The sequence below is a fragment of the Ambystoma mexicanum genome, chromosome 2q, assembly GCF_040938575.1.
Source record: "Ambystoma mexicanum isolate Mex_15411 chromosome 2q, UKY_AmexF1_1, whole genome shotgun sequence".
NCBI lineage: Eukaryota > Metazoa > Chordata > Amphibia > Caudata > Ambystomatidae > Ambystoma > Ambystoma mexicanum.
The window spans coordinates 568106445-568119257 of NC_090924.1; positions in this window are offsets into that span (position 1 = coordinate 568106445).

The window sequence follows — 12813 nt, forward strand, 5'->3', positions numbered from 1 at the left end:
CATGCTTTTATTGATTTAAGATGCTCCTAAATTTGGTAAAGAGAGTGATGCAACTGTTTTGCGGTTTATCGAAAAAATATGTCACTTGTGCAATTCCATCAGAAGCAACAATTAGTGATCTTCATGCACAAATTGTACAATTTCAAAGACACAAATGTGGGAAATATTGTCCTCGCAAATACAAAAACAAAGGGAAATACTACACCAAATGCCGCTTTGGTTTCCCTAGACCAGTTACAGAAACAGGTAAAGTGAACAACTTCATGTCTTCAGTTAGACATAGTGATAAAGGTAATCACCTAAGAATACATATTACATAAAAAGAACAGAAGAAGCTAAAGATATCAATGATTACAATGCAATTATTTCCCTCTTACGGAATGCAAACATAGATGTCCAGTACATTGCAGACAATTCCACTGCAGTTGCATGATATCTTACAGCCTACTTAACCAAAACAGAAAAAACAGAGCTTCAAGACCTCTGGAATGACCTATAATCGGACAAAACACTGTCTCAGAAATTGTACAGCTTAGGCATAACAATGCTCTCTCATAGAGAATGTGGCTGCTATGAAGCTGCAGATCATTTAACTGGTACTGCTTTGTATGGAAAATCTGAAAATATAGTATGACTTGGTCCTGCTAAATCTAGAAAAAGAGCTCTCAAATCATACGACAACATAGAAACAATAGCCAACAATGATCCCAATAGCCAAGACATTTTGAAAAACAATTTACTAGACACACATTACCCAAACAGGAGTACCACTTTGGAAACCATGTGTCTATACCACATAGCCCAAAACTTCACATATAAAATTAACCGTTGGCAACATTTCCAATACAGAGAATTAACAGAAAACATGTGCCAGTCTGCAGACCTCACCTACACCAACATTTTAAAAAGTATTAGAGTTGGTTTACTATCTCAAGAAGCACAAGGAATATTACAAACCAGGAACAACCATGCACTCTATGGCCATAACTCATGTGCTACTGATGTCATGGAACAATTAGCACACAAAAATGTCAATTGTATGTCCTTGATGCCAACTCTTGCAAGCTGTTCCAAATTCAATTAAAGAATGTTGAAAAAAGAAATGCAACTGATAATTGAAATTTGCTCCACAGACAAACTGGACGTACATGGTATGACACTACCCATGTGTCAATAAGCCACAACAAAACTAAATACCTTAGAAAACTCTATCTCCAACACAGCTGGTTTGGAGAAAATATTAAAATTATCTTTAAACTGCAGAGTTATGCTTAAACGTAACCTTGACGTGGAGCAAGGACTAGTTAATGGAGCACTTGGTACAGTTGTTGGTTTTCAAACATGCCCACGTGACAACAACATTCAGTTTGTTAATATACTCTTTGACAAACTATCAGATGTAAAAAGGATAGGATGCTCAACTGCTCAATTCCTTCTTTTCAAAGACATGTATGTACGCAGAGAACAATTTTCTCTAACTCTAGCATACGCAGTCACCATTCACAAATCACAAGGTGTTACCTTAGATAAAGCATTGGTAGATATTGGGAACACAGTCTTTAAAGAAGGCGTGAGCTATGTAGCACTATCACGCTTACGTACACTTGGCGGTCTATTTTTAATCAACTTTGATGCAAGTAAAGTAAACGCTGATATTCCTTGCATTTTAGAATATAATAGACTACGTACACTATACACCCCCATCTAAAAACCTATCCTGTTCCACAAAAAGAAAAACGTTGTAAAAGAAAACTACTTCAAACAGATATGCAACATGATCTCACTACAAATCTTCCAAAGAGAATAAATAAGCTAATACTGCATCAATTACTACAACCAAAGAAGAATGTACTACTCAAAGTAACCCAGGTACTTCTTCAAAGAAGCAACACACACTCCGAAGAAATTACTTGGACACAGAACTATCTGGTCCATTGAAATTTTCAAATATAACTGGTGTAAATTGCTACACAAAAGTAGACATTTACCTACACAATACAGACCAATTGTGTGTGCAAATGTTAGAATAAGACAAGAATTGGACTACTGTGCTGGAATGGTGAAATTCACTATAAACTCACAAGAAGATCCACAAGAATTTCTAATGCACTTACTACAAGTACTGGAAAACAAAAACATACCTATAAATGAAATCTTCCAGATTTCATACATGTGGAAACATACCTGCACTCTGTGCAACAATGTGGCACAGGAACAAATCCCCAATTAAAGTTTTGTGTATGTATCCATACCTAACTGTTAATACGTTCCATTTCAGCAACTTGTACAAAATGCAAACCATGGCAGTGTATGTACTACCTGCAATTCAGATAATCTCTCCACCTTACAAATACAAACACATAGTAAATACGTAATACTAATGAGTTTACGTTACAATGCAGATGGTACCAAAAACAACTGCAAGCTGACTGCATTCACACATGGTCAAGTATCACTTGGTAAGAAAACCTTCACAACAATAGGTATAATCTACCATGCAGGAGCCACAACCAATGCAGGTCACTACACTGCATATATAAAAAAGAATTGTGGATGGTTTGAATGTAATGATAGTACCATTACTCTAAAGCAAAGATTACCAGTAAATCTTAGAAACGCTTATTTAATATTCTTAAAACCAAAGTTGAATAACTAATCTGTGCATAAACATTAATAAAACTTAAATTAGAAAACTATAAACAGTTATAATATGCCAACAGGTATCTAACTGCCCCAAGATTCTGCAACAATCAAACAGATAAATCAATACCACTAAATTATAAGAAGAAATAAACCATTAGAATATGCCAACAGGTATCTAACTGCCACAAGATTTTGCAACAACCAAACAAATAAATCAATACCACCAATAACTAATCTGTGCATAAACATTAATAAAACTTAATTTAGAAAACTATAAACAGCTACAATGCGCCAACAGGTATCTAACTGCCCCAAAATTCTGCAACAACCAAACAGATAAATCAATACCACTAAATTATAAAAAGATATACACAGTTAGAATATGCCAAAATGCATATAACTGCCCCAAGAATCTGCAACAACCCAACAGATAGATTAGCAACTTGAGAATATAAATAAAAAACTATAACCAGTTACAATTCAACAACAGGTATCTAACAATCTGCAACAAGCCAACAGATAGAACATTAGCCAGAAACAACAAGTAAACACTGAAAACAAACAAAGAAATGTACTGTACCATAACAAAAACGTTTTTTTTTAATCCAGCATGGATTTTTTTTCCCCACAGATGATTTAAGCAACAAACACAGACACTGAGCAAATTGCACAGTACACTGGTTTGTAAACTACAAAATATGAGGGTCGAAATAAAGCAGAAATGTCTATTATGCAATGTAATAAGTATTTATAAACTACCTACACTAACATGATCTTTTCTTTTATCACAGAATTTGACAAAGAATAGATCTACTCCAGTTAGCCACGTTATGAAAAAAATATATCCAATCACAAAATATCAAACAGTAAGTATATTATAATAAATACAACTCATAAATACTGCTCCATAACGCAACCATTGAAGCAAATATCTAACCATGCACCACAATAAAAAATGTTTACTTCCATGGATATGTTATACTGCAGTGCTTGTTACCAAACTCTACAATCTTAATGACATGACATAGCCAAAACTTCACATACAAACTATACAAATCAAACAGTACACAAACTGTAGGTTTGTGGATATTTGATAGATGTTTGATTCTATGGGTCTGTCATGCTGCGGTGGTTGTGGCCAGGTACTAGAGTCTTGGGTGCATGACCGAAGCCCGCAGGCCGTAGGCCATGCAGCAAAGACTCTAGACCATGGCTACAAGCACCGCAGCGTAACCCACCTATAGAATCAAACATTTTAACTGTATGGGCTACTGCAATGCATTGTTTATGTCTGAGGACAGCTGCGGTGACCGCGTGCATGACGAAAACATCAGGGGTGCCTGCTGCCTAAACAAATACAGCATTTGACCCATCTCTTACTCCTCCCCAAGCACTCTTACACACTAACATACTTGCCAAACTTGTACTTTTCCACGTTCGTCGCCACGCTGTCCGCGGATGTCCGCGAATCCTAGATGGCAGGCGTATCGAAACAATACGACGCACCTCGCGTTTCATTACAGCCAATCAGCGGACACTTTGCATGTCCATGGACATGAGACAAGCCGATTAGCCAACCGGTGTCCTATCCGCGGAGCGAACAGGGAAGTGTATCCGCGGAGTGGACATAGATATCATTAATTGTTTTTACCTACTTTTTGGTTGTTTTAAAAAAAACTACTGGATGGATTTTTACCAAATTTACAAAAGCACACGTTCGGGAGCAAGCCACTGCTCCTGCCGCAAATTTGGTGAAAATCCATTCAGCGGTTTGGGCTGTATGCATGAGCAAAGATTTTTCCCCTTTCAGTATATGGAAAAAAAGAAACTTTTGGACCCCCCCCTATAACTTTGCCCCCCCAGACCAAACCTCACCAAACTTTACAAAAAAATTCAGAGTGGGCCATATATTTTGCAAAGTTTGGTGTGGATTTGTCCAGCGGGAGCGAAGTTATAAGCTGCCCAAACAGTGCTCTGCCTATGGGATTAGCAACTTAACCATAACTACAAAGCCACTACCATGGCTGTGTAATATCTTGGTTGCGGGGCAATTGTGTTCCACTTGTAAAAACCTAAGAAATTCACTGAACAATCTTTGTTAAAGGAATGCTATGATTAAGTTGCCCTAATGAAAACCTATGAAATTCAGTGAAAAAAACATTGTTAAACAGATGCTATGGTTAAGTTGCACTGATTAAAATCTATGAAATTCAGTGAAAAAACATCTATTAAAAAGGACATTATTGTTGCATGGTAAAATCGAAAAACCAAAGGAATTTGACAGTTATGTTAAGCAATACAACCATAACTAGCGCCACCACCTTGTGCTGCTAAGATTAACACCAAAGACATCAAAGATGACATCACATCAGATTGCCTCCTGGGGTGATTTTGTTTTAATTTTTATTTAAATGCTTATGGATGAGTACAACCTTAAGCATGATGCAAACACATAGAATAAAAATACATTACAAAATTTCACAGGCAAGTTATTAGTAAAAACAGACTAAATCCATACAACACATTTTAGAAACTCTATATAAAGTTATTAACCTAACAATATACACAGCAATAGAATGATTCCATATCATGAAAAAAGATTCCAGATATAATATGCAGCACCCACAGTTAAAAGAGAATCAGCAGCATAGAACATTGATCAGAGGCAACCATAGATAGATGGCTAACCAAGCTCTTACAGCCCCTATAATAATAGTATGTTATGCAAGGGCAAGTTGTACAAATTTGCCTAGCCGTTTCAATTTCATGTTTACAGAAACTGCACTTTTTATCTTCATACGGTATAGCCGACCATGCCCCAACATAATCACTGCAGGGTAAAATGTTGAAACAAAGGAATATAATAAATAGTTTAAAACCATAATTACAGGGTTTCAGTAAATATTCTGAGGGGTTTCCTGTAAATTATTTCCTGAGTGGTATACAGTGCATAACCTTCCTTTGTACACACAAGTTCCAAATCATAGATCTTATCCCATTCTAAAGCTTTACTTTTCAATTGCACATGAACACCAGGAGGATGGGCGTCATTATCCTGAGGAATAGTTCAATTGATATCCTGCAAAAATGAATGCACACTAGAAGTAAGACCAGCATCAAAGAGTTGTAATGGCCACCAGAGATCGCATTGGCTATAATGCTGAGCAGACTTTCTTATGTGGTTTGAGCATGTGCTATCTTAGTGTATAATTTAGTACAGAGAATTTTCCAAAGGGTGGTAAGTGAGGTGAGGACCAGCTCGCGTCTGGTAACTTCCACAGGGACAGTGAAAGGTAGTCTAAATACTGCTTATTTTCCGGTCTAAGTGCCTCGATTAACATTACCTTATTTGTTTATGTTAATGGCTAAGTTATTCTTAGTAGACCTCTGGAGGCCAATAGGGGTCTTATCCATTGCAACGCTATCATCTGCATATGAAAGCCACCTAATGCCTATGCCACCAATCTTAGGAGGAGAACTGAGTGCCACACAATGCCCAATTCATAGCTGCCTTATAGAGGTTATACAAGACAGGGGCAATCACACAGTCCTCCTTTAAACCCTTATTAGTCTATTCTCGGACTGTAAGTGATCCACCCCTGTCTAGGTTTACGGATACAGAAGTGACTTAATTGGAGCTGTTGACTGCTACTGGTGCAATAAAACTGTCTTAAACAGGTCTGACTTCAGCCACTCTATTTATACACACTATGTGTGCCTTTCCATGTAATCTTGTTAAAAACAAGCATTGACAGGGAGTGGGCAAGCGGCAACAAGGATGGCCGCATAAATGAGAAGCTCTTTCTTTTAAATACTCTTTGTTCCTACTACTTTACATAACAGATGTCTTTATTCAAATGCCGAACAATGCTCGATGCGGGAATATGAATTTATTTCCATGAATGCTACATTTACTTCGACCGCTACACGCCTCACTCAGAAAGCACCATAATTCAGAGCTATGTTTCCTCATAGTCCGACTTCATTTACTACAACTGTGTAAGTGCCTAACTGCTAAACCGATATCAAACATACTGGCAGACCTTTGCATTCATTCGCTGACGACATCCTTTGTGATCCGTGTTCTTCAAAGTTTACGTTCACACAGAAGGAACGTGGGAGAGTCCTAAAGCAGCTGCATTGATTGGGTGACAACCCATCACGTCTTGTCAGCTGTTCGGTACGGCGTACATAAGGTAATCTGCTTGCTGAGAGGTACGATCTTCATTCACCACAAAGGATGCTGGCTTGATTTAAAAGCAGTTTACTTCAGTTATCTGCAGATTCAACTATTTTTTTAATTCCTAGTATTCTATTTATAAATTCTAAATAAGATTTTGAATTAATCACTGGGAATTCTTCAGTTAACAATATTATTCATATACACACCAATGACTCTCCTCTTCAAATGAAATAGTACACTCCCAAACTACTATTTCCTAACAAAAGAAACTTTATAACATAATTGCACATTGAATGCAGTTGGGATTCAGATTTTTTACTCAAAATTGAATTTACTGTGACTCTGTATTGACTCCTTCATTACTTGTGGTACATCTCCTTATACCGTCACTTATTAGGAACTTATATAATTAAGTGCACCATTGCATTATATCACAATTACTGGCATTAACCCCATTTGGCTCACGTTGCGTACATAAACAACCTCTTTCTGCTTGCAAATTTTCTCTCTTTATTCCATTACCAAAGTGAAATCACTCTGTTTCCTCTTAATTTTCTTTGTGATTATCATCAAACATTGCTGATGCTCTCAAAATAATGTTGTCCTCCGAAATGTCATCTCTCAATGCATGCATGGAAAAGATCCTTGAAGAACTTGGCAACATACGTTCCTCTATCAATATCTACACTTGACTTGCGGTCATCTTCCATCCAGAAAGAACTTAAAGGCTTCAAAAACAACATTAAACTTTTTTCGCGCAGACTAGATGAAGCAGAAGAAAGAGTCAGTAAGAAGAAGATAGAGTTGAAGGTCTAGAAAGCATGCAAACCAAAATTCTCCAACTAGAAAATGAGGTTACAGAGTTGGAGGACAGAAATCGCAGAGACACCTTAAGTTTTTATGGGATTCCAGAAAAAGACAAAGGAGATGACCCTATCCATTTTTTAATAAACTGGATCCCTTTGATCCTTGGAATGACCTTTTCACCATCATTGGAACTCCAACGAGCTCATAGAATCAGACCTCGCTTTACCAGAACGGACTCGTCAGCAAGACCCTTCATTGCTTGTTTTCTCCGACATCAGCAAGCTAGACAGATTCTTCAAGCAGCCAAGAAAAAATCTCCTATTCTCTTCCAAAACAAATGAATTTACATTTCTCCAGACTTCTCCAATTCAACCCAAGCTAAAAGGAAGAGATTTCTAGACATGTGACCTACTCTTAATTCGCTGTATGGACAACTTGATCCAGCAAAAATGATCATCACCATTCCTGATGGTCCCACTAAAGAATTCACCAATCCAGATGAACTCTGTAACTTAATTTCAAGCTTTGCTAACTACTCTGATGGATACCTAATCTCCCAAAACAGTGACTAATTCCTCATCAGACTCTCAAATTCCTATATCTGTCATCAAAATGCCCAAGAATCATCATATAAAATAGACTCCCAAACGTAGTAGGTCAACTACATCTATTAGTATGGAGATTCCTACCACCTCAAGTCATCTTAGGGACACATCTAAATCGCCAATAAAAAAAAAATGATCCTATCTTCACTTCCTGATACACCAGATCACTTTACAAGGTCTTTGTGGATACCTTTGAATATAATTGCTATATCATCTTGCATCCATACTTAAGTATAATGCTCCTTTTATAACTATTCAGATTCAGTGATGTGTTTAAATTTTCATTTTTCACTTTGATATTCTCTCTTTGCTCTTACCTCTCTTAGTTATGCTCTCACCATCTTCACACTAGACATCCCCTATGAGATTCTTTTTTTTAAATTTTTATATCTTCTGACAGCTTATTATTTTCTTCTTTGACGTTACATATTCACCTATATCAATTCACATTCATCACTTATGTTTTTTTATATTGCATTCTCTGTGTTGTCTTCCCTACCTTTTCTTTTTTCTATGTTTCCCAAGTTCATCATTGAATACAACAACATCTATTCCATTGTTTTTTTGACTTATTCAAAAATGTATTTAAGGAATTGTTTATTTGATTGCACTTGAGCGTTATCTAACACTGCTGTTAAACTTATATTAATGCCTTCCAATGTCTATAGAAATCACCACATGGAATGTTAAAGGCCGAGGCCATCCTATCTAACAGAACACAATTATTTCACTAGTAGCTAAACAAGAATCTGATATTATTTGCTTACAAGAAACTCATTTGTGCTCTGATGAAGGGAATCTTAAGATTAAAGCCTCATGGTCCAGCCATACATATTTTGCTAATGCTTTGGACAAAAAAGCTGGAGTTTCTATATTAATTCATAAACCTAGTCAGTGAAGAATAGGATCCTGAAGGAAGATGGATCAATATTCAGAGTGTCATTAATAATGTTCCTGCTACTATTATAAATGTGTATGGCCCTACTGATACTAATCCCTCTGTCTCTGGTCCTCTTTACTCACTAAACTTGCGCAGAAGACTTATGACATTTTAATTTTCTGTGGAGATATGAATCAGATAGTTGATTTTGCCCTTGACCGGAAATCATTATCCAATTTTATTAATTCTAAATCCTGAACCAACTTCCTAAATGTAATACAAAATCTATATTTGCTAGATTCATGGTGTTTTTGTCATCCACAAACAACTGAGTTTACATTTTAATCTCCACCTCACCAATCCTTCTCTAGGCTGACTACATGTTTGTTAATTCATCATTAGCTCCCTCTATTCTAAATTCTATAATTGATCCTGTAACTTTTACAGACCATGCCCCAGTATCTACAGTACAGTACTTGAGTGGTCTCCTTCTAATAAACTCTCACCGATATGGAGATTCAATTAATTTCTATTGAAAGATCAATCTTTTATTGATAAAACCAATTCCTTCATTAAGGATTTTTTTAACAAGCTTCCACAACATACTTTGATACATAACAACTGGGATGCATTTAAAGCCTCCCTACAGGGTTTCATAATCCAGTTTGTTGCTATCAAAAAGAGATAGTCTGAATCTATACATAACTCCCTCTTAACCTCAATAAAAGAACTTGAAAAGTCATATTATGCAAAACCAGATCCATACATATTGAAAACCCTTATAACCAACTCCTTGAATTTAATAACATTTGCACAGACAAGGCCACCAATTCTATCCTCACATCAAAAACAAAACTTTATGACAATTCTAAAAAAACTGGCAAAATGTTAGCCTCATATCTTAAAAAGAAAAAAAGAAAAATCAATGATGACTCTTATAACCTCTTCTGAAGGTAACAGACTATCCAATCTAAAACATATATATGAACATTTTTTCCAGTTTTATTCTACATTATACACAGATGATTCCTCCATTAATTCTAATAATATCAAATATTTCTTTCAATCTAATAAAAAAAGCAAATATATATGATTTAGTGGATGCTTCTTCAATTGATTCACCAATCTCTATTTTGGAAATGAAACAAGCCATACACGATCTTAAACCTAACAAAGCCTCGGGCCCAATGGATTTACTCTTGACTTTAGCAAATTCTTTATTGACTCTATTGCTCCTAAACTATTAGAATTATACTTTGATTTAATCAATATTGGTCAAAGTCCTAGATCTTTTAGTGAAGCCCTTCTCATTCTTTTTCCCAAGCCAGACAAAGACCCCTCGAATATCAAACACTATCGAGCCTTTTCTCTAAATAATTCGGATTCCAAAATCTACACTAACATTCTTGCTAAAAGCTTAGAAACCCTCCTTCCGAATCTTATACCTCAAAATCAATCTGGATTTATTAAAGGATGTCATGCTTCTTCTAATTCAAGACTATTGTTTAATATTCTAGCACAATCCCAAAACTCAACTGTACCTTCGGCCCTTATTGCCCTTGACACTGAAAAAGCATTTGAGTGTGTTTCCTGGACTTTCTTTGTTCATTCCCTAACTTGGCATGGCCTTCCTCCATATTTCATCAACTTGGTAAAAATGTTATACACTTCACCGACCACTCATATCCTCATTAATGATTTTCTATCCTCCCCTTTTAGAATTGAAAGAGGTCCTCGTCAAGGTTGCCCTCTTTCTCCTCTACTGTTTAATCTAGCTTTGGAAGCCCTACTTCAAAATATCAGATTAAACCCAAACATTAAGGGAATTTTTATACATAATACAGAGGTCAAACTTTAGCTTATGCCGATGATGTTCTAATATATCTTTCCGATCCTGCTTCCTCAATTCCACATTTAATTTCCACTATTAATGATTATTATGTTGTTTCTGGCTACAAATTAAATTTTGATAAATCTGAAATGATGCCCCTTACTCATACTTGTAACATGTCTAATACCCCCCTATCGTGTCTATCTTGGCAATCATCTCATATTAAATTCTTAGGACTTCTTGTTGAAAAACACATATATACCACAATTAATCTTAATACTAACTACATCATAGAAAAAGTCACTTACATGACTGAAAGATAGTTGCCGCTCTTTCTTTCTTGGTGGGGTCGTCTAGACACTATCAAGATGATGATCACTCCCATTGTTTTATACTTGCTCTCCATGATCCCAATTGCTATACATGCATCCTTTTTCAGAAAACTACACTCATTACTTCTAAAATTTCTGTGGAATCACAAGACTCCTCGCATTGCAGCTAATAAACTAAAACTTCCTAAATCCTTAGGTGGAGTCAAATTTCCGAACTTTCAACTCTGTCATAGAGCTTTTGCACTTAAAGAACTCACAACCTTTAATCTACAAGAACCCCACCTAGACAAAGCTCCTCTCTGGATTGTCATCAAAACTAGCATTATTTCCCCACTCTCTTTGTCTCACTTCCTAATCACATCCTCCTAGCATAATATTACTTCCTATCCACCACTTCATTTCTTCAAGATCATTTGGAATAAGCTCCCTACTAATTCCTTTAATAGAATCAAGCCTGAAGACTGTCTCTTATGGTTCAACAAACAAAATTCCACCAAATCCAACCTTTTGACTATACATAGATGGTATACTTTGGGTATTAAATCCATTAGACAACGTGTTCAAAATGAAATAATAACTCGATTTCTGATAATTTGTACACAATACAATATTCATACATCTGACCTTTCCTTCCTTACTTCTTTAATCAAATCAATCACTAGATTTTCATCTACCTTTAAGCAGAAATTCCCTTTGCTTTTTTTAAAAAAATCTTTTAATTACCAATCCCCTGACTAAAGCTGAAAAGATGCATTTGTTCCTAAATGACTTTCCTTCCCCTATTTCACTTAATCTCACTACTATTAGGTATTCGTAAACAGATTGGAACCATCAACCATCCTCTGATGTTTGGACAAATATTTGGTGGATATGTCATTCTTCTTCTGCTGCCAACCTCACCCAAACATATAATTTTATTTTGCACAGGTCTTTTTTTACTCCTTCCGTGTTGCTAAAAGTCTAGCTGGCGCATCTAATAAATGTTGGACATGTAATGAACCTAATGCTGATTTTACACATCTAATCTTTAATTGTACATATGTTTATGCTTCTTGGACTTAAGTTTGGCTTCAAGTGCAGTTAATTATTCTCTTTACAGAACTTTTAACACTTGCTAATTTACTGAATGGCCCTTTAATTAATCCGGTCATATGTCAAATTGATTCCCCTTGTCAGGGATAACGGTTTGGGTTAGGGGACGGCGCTTCCTGAACCCAAAAAGACGTTAAATATGGAAAAAACAACATTTTGCAGCATGCTTTGAGAGTGTGTAGTTTGAAGTTTTCCCACAGCCCTCCAGCTGGGATTAGGAACTGCTTAAAGTTCGCCGACGCCCGTGCCTCAGTGCAGGTAATTACAGTTTATCAGCACGGGCGGCAGCTGAGGACACGAGCAGATGAAACCACGCTGGGACGCCGAAGGTCTGTGAAGCTTCTCCCCGGGCCGCGGCGGTGATTATTTGCAGGAGAGAGCACGAGCTGGGCCTCAGCGGTGAATCAGCTTTACTTTTCATGATGGGCAACTGACTTCAC